At 37.5% G+C, this 8177-nt stretch overlaps 1 long non-coding RNA gene across 1 annotated transcript; it reads right to left on the bottom strand.

The window, feature by feature from the left end:
• Window positions 1–1195: 1195 nt before the first annotated feature.
• Window positions 1196–4960, bottom strand: LOC109244138. Its single transcript, XR_002070673.1, has 2 exons — window positions 4440–4960; window positions 1196–1406 (listed from the first exon to the last, which is right to left on the bottom strand). It is a non-coding gene; the product is annotated as an uncharacterized LOC109244138 (long non-coding RNA).
• Between the last annotated feature and the right edge of the window lie 3217 nt (window positions 4961–8177).

The raw sequence follows: 8177 nt of genomic DNA, 5'->3' as shown, positions 1-8177 counted from the left end.
TTTTTCAGAATATAGAGACCATCATCTTCTCTACCCATCCCTATCACCTTCCCACTTGAGAGTTCCTGAAATAAACAGAAATCAGGAAATAAATGTTGCACAACATTGTAACTTTTTAGTGATTTTTGACACTGACAGTAGGTTGTATTTGAATTCAGGAGCATATAGTACTTCTCCAATTGTTTTATCCTGAAATATATGAGACTCTCATGTATTATTGATAGCAACTTATTCCCCCGTAGGTAAATGAACTGTATTCTTACTCATTTGTGACAGTTCTTTAAACTTGTTAAGTAGACTCAACTTTTGTACCATATGATTGGTTTTCCCTGTGTCTATTATCCAGTTATTGTCAACTAGATTAGACAATAGGGCAGTAGTAATACTTGTTGTCCCCATTTGTGTTGCATCGGCTCTCCTTCTTTCCCTTTGTTAAACATCTGCAGAATCTTATTGTACTGTTATAGAGTGAAGAACTGAGCTAGAACTGGTAGTGTGGAGACAGAGGTTGCCTACCACTACAAGAAATCAACCTTATTGTGGCGACTAAAGTCGCCAAATTCCTAGGAGTCGCTGCTAAAAGGTATTAGTGGCGACTTTTGTATTGCCACAAGTACAACCGTAACTGAAAGTTATTTGTGGCGACATTTGGAGTCGCCACTAAAAGAACATATTTTGTGGCGACAGAGTTGCCATAAAAGGTTGGAAAAAACACAACAAAAAATTGTTCCATAAGAACAAATATTAGATGGGTCGCCACTATATATTCACCTGTAGCAACTAGTGTTGCCACAAAACATATTTATGTTCAGTGCAAGAATTTTCGCCACTATAAATGTCCTTTAGTAGCGACTAAAATCGCCAAAAACTATTTATGTTCAGTTACAAGATTACATCTCCACTATAAATGTTATTTAGTAGCGACTAAAGTAGCCACAAAAGTTAACTATGAAAGACAATATTTTCTGTAGCGACTAAAGTCGCTGCAAAAGAAATTGATCTTCTGTGGCAACTTATATATCGCAACAGTTACTAATTTTTTGACAAAACTATGTCGCCACTAAAAGTTATTTTCTCAGCAATTACAACGACCAAAATTATATACATTTCCATGCAAGTAGGAACCTAATTCTCTAAAATTTCATATAGAGATATTCATATCAATTGACTATCAATATTAAAGCAACCAATAATGTTTGACAAACACCAAAAGAATTTCTCAAGCCGAATATTATAAATATTATCATTACTAAAAAGTCAATTACATATATACTACCCGACACTTTATTTTACATTGTAATTGTATGCATATATATATCCCAAAAATGACAAAATATTAAGTGCCTTGTAACTGCTCTTTGCCCGACACCATCCTTGAACGATACCACTGTTTAAGTGTCTTGTCCCTGCTAGACAAAAGTAACATATATCAGGAGTACAGCAAGCTAAAAATAGAGAATAATGAGAAGTAGTAGCACTAAAAACTCGGACAATAACTAAAATGAAGTCATTACCCTTAAATTTGTCTTGTCTAATAACTTTTAACCAATTAACAGGTCTAACTCCACCCCCATTTCATCCAAGAAATGGACCAATTGTCTAATTATTTCATCTTTTCCTTGAAGCCATGCAATGAAGCTTGGCGAGCAAAATTTAGACTAGCAGGGACAAGCTCATTCCAAGCATCCAATCTATAGGGCATTTAGCTAGGACTTTTCGAGCAGGGACAAGCTCATTGCTTGCACAGAAAATTTCCTAAGAGTCAATAATTGTAAGGCAATAATTCAGGCAGGAGGCACAAAACACTTAGTTCCATTGATTTACTTTGGAGAACAAATGGTTCAAATTACTTGCTTGAAACTCTTGAGTTACATAGCAACACATGTTACCGATAGTGAAGCATTAGCTGATGATAATGCACATATAGTGTTGGAATAGGCTACAAAACAAGGTCACTTAATGCAAGATCCTATAGTTGAAGAATTAGTGAACAAAGGCATAGAAACTATGGAACTTTATCAATCCAGAGGCTCACGACTGTGAACCTATCAAGTTGTATAATATTATGTATTGAACTCTTCCTTGTTAAACTTGTCCAGATATCTCATATAGCCACTTAAGTTGTTATTGTAGTGACTACTTTCACTCATTTAAGTAGCAGTTTGTGGATTTAAACAAGTTACTTTAAGAATAAATGCCACTGCTATAGAAGGACCGATGTAAAGAAGCTCTCACCAGTTGGCTTTTTGTCTGTTTGCAGTTAAGGGCGTATTATCTTTGTTTATATTACCATAATATTCATTTGCTTTTTCTTGGTTCTCAAGCTCATTTCATCTTTTCTTCTTTGATCTCCTAATGACTTCACAGAAGGATTCAACATATTATAGAGAATATACTTCTTGAACTTTTAAACCTTAGCTTATAATCTTTTTTTAACTCACAGGATGTGGGGCAAGCTATTTTAGAAAGCTATTCGAGAATAATTAAAAGCAGGGCATATACAGTCATGTCACGAATCGAATATGTTCTCCAAGCAGATGCGATGGCCCAAAATCCTGCCAATGGAGAGGTAAAGAGGTTTCCTGGAGATGATTCCTTAGGAGTCGCAGCATCAGAAGCATCCCCGGATGGTAAGGAAGAAGTAGAGAAGCTTAATTTTGCAGAAACTCCTAATTCAATGACATTGCTGGATTTCATGGGTTGGGGAGCGGATGAAGGAGATGATGATGCTGAGAAAGAATTGAAGGAGGACCGAACGAAAGATACTGATGGAAAGCTCCTAAGCAAACCTCCAAACATAGTCACTAACAAGAGAGTTTCTTACCTAGAGAATTTAGCTGGTTCCAGAAGTCCAACTGCACGTCATTAAGTGACTTAACAGCAGCATACTGATTGACTCATCGGAGGCAAGGACAGACGAACAGAGTTTCATCAGATTAAGAAAGCTCGGCGTCAAATGTACATATCGAGATGAAGCATACCAATCTAGGATTTCACTAAGTCATTCCTTTTGTAAATAGGGATACAGTTAGTAGACCTACTGGGTCTGTGGCAGTTCTTGAAATGATTTACTCAGTACAAGATGCCACTTTGTTGTTGAACAACAATGGGAATTACAGGCCTTTTACCTTGAATAACCTCTGGTTTTCAGATCTATTAGTAACATGATCTGTAGTTCACAATTTAAAGTCTATTTGGTTTGCACTTTACATAATCATCAATTGGTTATTAGTTAATTCACTAGCAACTTATCTTAAATCCTTCTTTCACTTCACCAAAAGAAAGTATAAGGTGAGAATATATCAAAAATTTCTGAGATTCACAGACAAATTAAGGCAAGGAACTCTTTTAGTTATGTTACATGGTAGTTTTTGACCTTTTTTAGAAGTCAAAGTTGGTACTTTTAATAGAGTAATTTACAACACCAAATTGGAATGATCACCAACATGAACTAACAAAAGTTAATATCCCACTTATTTGCTAAGAGTGAAACTAAACCCATACCAAGAAGAAACCTGCCAGAACCAAAATTGTGTTTTTAAAGATAATAATCTTGAGCGGGTTAGGAGAACAGCAAATAAACAAAGACCGATCCATTTCATAGAAAACTTGAACCCAACTTAAAACACTTCAATTCGACTACTGAGCCCTCATTTAGATACGACGAAATCAGCAGAACAATACAACATGCCATGAAATCAGACAAGCTGGCCACATAAACTTCATCACTGTCAAGTCTTTAAGGAATTGACAATATTCAATCAGATTCATACTATTCCTTTAAATCTCGAACACGACAAGAAAGAACCAAGCTTCGCTATGGGGTACAAACTGAACTAGTTTAAAATACGACCCGACTAAAGCTTAGCAAGGAGTTGTACAGTTCTAAATGCCGAGTCGAATTGGTTGGACCGACAATAATCAGTGAACATCAAAGAACAATCAGATTTCTGGAATGAATGCTCTGTCTCATTTTGTCAATGAGAACTAAGTTGTTTGTAACTAACATGGTTAAAATTTGTTATAGTGTAAAGTTTTAGTTTGTTTTATGCAGCAAAATGACCAAATTCATGTACAAAATAATGTAGTTTGTTTTATGTGAGAACCAAAACATGTTTCCGCCAAAGAGTTTTTGGATCCTAGACCTGAGAAATGCATAGCTAAGTAAAATTATAAGTAGTGTAGCTAATTCGTATTGAATGGCTCAAGAACAAATTAAAAGAAGCTGATGAATGAGTACTTGAAGTTCCGACTCGGAACAAGAACAATCCCTCATACACTAAACAGAAAAATCCCTCCTACACTGAACATAACTTGTTAAAATTCCGACTTCGTCTCTAATTACAACAACAGCAAATTAAAAAAACGAAAATACTTGATTACAGCAAGGCAACTTCTTTCCCCAAAGAAAAATGAAAAGATTAGGGATTTTAACATACCTGAGTTGTTAAATTTTCACTTCTATATTTTCTTGCCCTTTGTCGACTTCCGCAGCTGTGTACAAGTTCTTAAATACTTGAAGTTGAAGAAGCTTTGAGTCAATTTGTGCAAACAATGGCCTGAATCGAAAGACCCTAGTGGTCTTCTTCTTCGCACAACTCGATTCACAAATTCAAACCAAAACTCACCAAACCAGCTTCCAATCTTAAGATTTAGCTTCAAAATGAAGTTTCCAGCAAGTATCATAAACACCAAATCGAATTCACATTCTGATTTGAAGGATTTCGATTCGGGTGAGCTTTTAGAGGGATTTCGATTTGGGATTTCTATTATCTGGACAGATTTCTAGCTAGAGAGGATCGATTTTGGGTTTCGATTTGGGATTTCTAGCTATAGAGGACCGATTTTGGGCGCTTCTCTGTTCTTCACATCGACTCGATGTGTTCGAGATGAGAGTTTCGCTATTTCGTCTCTGGACCGATTTTAGTGTTTCATTTACTGATTATTTTCTTTGTTATTTTAAAAGGGAATAGGAGCGACCCAGTCGCTACAATACATATTTAGCGGCGACTTCACAAAAGTTGCCACAAAAAATATGGAGCCAAAATTTTAATTTTAGCGGGAGTGAGAATTTCAGCCACTTTAGAGGCGACATATAAATAGTCATTGCTAAATTTTTACAAACTGTGGCGACTTTTAAAGTCACTGCTATAATATACATTTTGTAGCAACTTATAGGGTTGCTACTAAATGTAGCCACTAATTATCCAATTTCTTGTAGTGTGCTGTGACGGTCCTTGTACTTCAGATGCTTGATTTCCTGCATTACTCACATTATTAGCGTAAGTGTTAGGTGATCCTTTCTTTCTTGTGATGACCTTTTGGGTTCCGAGGCCTTAAAAATCTCTTTTGTCTCACCTCGATTTATGTGCGCAGTCCGGGCGCGTTTTCGGAAAGCTTTTATGTGAAAACTAAGTAAAATAAGGAAATTTGGCTTTTAAAATTGATTAAAGTTGACTTTGGTCAACATTCTTGATAAATGGATCCGGACCCGTGATCCGACGGTCTCGTAGGGTCTGTAGTAAAATATGGGACTTGAGCGTATATCCGAAATCGAATTTCGAGATCCCAAGCCCGAGGAATGAATTTTTGAAAGAAATTGTTTAACTGAAATTATAAGGGTTTTTGGAAATGTAAAGATGTTTGAAATTGATGGTATCGGGCCTGTATTTTGGTTCCGGAGTCCGGTACAGGTCTTATATAATAATTAAGTTGAATCTGTGAAGTTTGGTAAGAATCGGAGTTCGTTTAGTATAAATCGGACCTTTATTTGAGAAAATGGAAATTTGGATGTTCTTGGGTGATTTCATGAATTTGAGGTTAATTCATAGTTGTTGATGTTATTTTGAGGATTTGATCGCACGAGCAAGTCCGTATGATATTTTTGGACTTGCGTGCATGTTTGGTTTGGAGCCTCGAGGGCTCGGGTGAGTTTTGGATAGGCCACGAAGTGAATTTAGACTTAGAAAATAACTGTTGTAGGTTCAGAGAAGTTGCACGTTTCTGAAGTGAGATTCGCGGTCCGCGATGAATCTTCGCGACCGCGGTGGGGTTTTTTCGTGGTCAGCGGTGAGCAAGGCTATACCTTCGCGGCCGCGCTCGATATTTCACGGTCCGCGGTGGAGCCCCGCTGCCGCGGTCCTTTTTTTGCGGTCAGCGGTGAGGATCTGAGAGGGGTATATATAAACGAGACTTTTCAGCCATTTTTCATTTTTCAAAACCCTATAACATAATAGGCGATTTTTCAAACACTCCTTCTTCTCCAAAACACAAGTATGTAATTTTAAACTCATTTCTTTCACTCCTTAACTTCTTTTTACAAGATTTCATCCTAGAATCTAGGGTTTTCATGGTGGAATTGGAAATTTTGAGTAGAACTTAGGAATATTGAAATTTGGGGATTTAGACCTCAAATTGAGGTCGGATTCCAAAACCAATTGTATATCCGGGCTCGGGGGTGAATGGATAATCGGATTTTGGTCCGAATTGCGGGTGTGGACCAAGCGGACCCGGGGTCGATTTTTGACTTTTTGGGGAAATCAATGGGAAATCTATTTTCATGCATTAGAATTGATTCATTTAGCATTTATTGATATCGTTAAGTAAATTGTGGCTAGATACAAGCGAATTGGAAGTGGAATCGAGAGGTAAAGCGGTAGTTGAGGCTTGATTATGTTCGTGGCATTGAGGTAAGTGTTTGGTCTAAACTTAGCTTGAGGAAATAGGAGTCGTGGTCTTATTTACTATGTGTTAATTGCTGAGTACGACGTATAGGAGTTGTGACGAGTATCTATACGTTGGTGTCAAGCATACCCGTGAGTCTTATACTATGATTGATGTGACTCCGTTTTGTATTGTCCATGCTTAATATGATGATTTCTAATGTTGAACAAGGCTTATGGAAGTATTCTTGGTAATTGAACATTGTAGAGCGTTGGCTCAAGTTGAGAATTGAGTTGTGAAGTAATTGTGGAAAAAAGAAGAGGTTTATGATATTGTTTCCCTTGCCGTGATGTTATTGTTTATGATATTGTTTCCCTTGCCGGGATATTATTGTTATAATATTGTTCCCTTGCCGGGATATTATTGTTATACTATTGTTCCTTTGCCGGGATTCTATTGTGATTTTATTGATTCCCTTGCCCGAATTGCTTTGTAATTGTTGCTTGGGTAAGGAAGAGTGTAAAAGCACGAAGGGTGATGTCGTGCCATGATAAGAGTGATAATGCACGACGGGTAATGTCGTGCCATGATTATGTGAGGTAAAAGCACGAAGGGTGATGCCGTGCCAAATATATTAATTCTTATGGTGAGGACGAGAGTAAAAGCACGAAGGGTGATGCCGTGCACTTGTTATTGTTCTCCTTATTCTTGCTTATAGTTGAATTTTGGTGTTCTGTATGCTTCTTTACTGAATTTCTATTGTATATGATATTCCCCCGAGCATGTTTTCCCCTCCCCATCTTTAACTGTTAGATTATGTCGTTATTATTTGCTGTATATGATATAACTGTACAGGTTTATTTGGTAGTCTTGTCCTAGTCTCGTCACTACTTCGCCGAGGTTGGGCTCGACACTTATCAGCATATGGGGTCGATTGTGCTGATACTACACTCTGCACTGTGTGCAGATCCCGGTGCTGGAGCTTTTGGACAGCAGTGAGGTTGCTGCCTTCAGTCCAGTAGGAGGCCCGAGGTAGACCTGCAGACGTCCGCAGGACTTGGCCTCCCCCTCTATCTTTTCATTCTGTTTTCTTATGTATTCCAGAGACAGATTTGTATTTTCCATTCAGACCACTGCTTATAGTATTCGTAGATAGTCCGTGACATTGTGACACCAAATTCTGGGTAGAGTTGTATGTTGGATTTTGTACTAGTATTTGGTTAAACTATTAGTTTTTGCCTTTCGCATTTCTATTTATTATTATTATTCCGCTGTTGATCACATGTACACTCGTAAGTGCTAAAAGGTTAAGGAAGAAGGGTAATGAATCTATAATACTCGGCTTGACTAGCTTTCATGAGTAGGCGCCATCACAACTCCGGAGGGTGAGAAATCCGGGTCGTGACACTTCTTGTACTTAAAGTCTGTTGGATATCCATGTAACTTGTAACAATTGTCTCTTGTATGACCTCTAAGCTTGCAATAGTCGCACTGAAGTACATGCCTTCCATAGT

This window comes from Nicotiana attenuata, unplaced genomic scaffold, assembly GCF_001879085.1.
Source record: "Nicotiana attenuata strain UT unplaced genomic scaffold, NIATTr2, whole genome shotgun sequence".
NCBI classification, from domain to species: Eukaryota; Viridiplantae; Streptophyta; class Magnoliopsida; order Solanales; family Solanaceae; genus Nicotiana; species Nicotiana attenuata.
The sequence above is the reverse complement of the archived record's forward strand: the minus strand, read 5'-3'. Positions and strand labels throughout refer to the sequence as shown.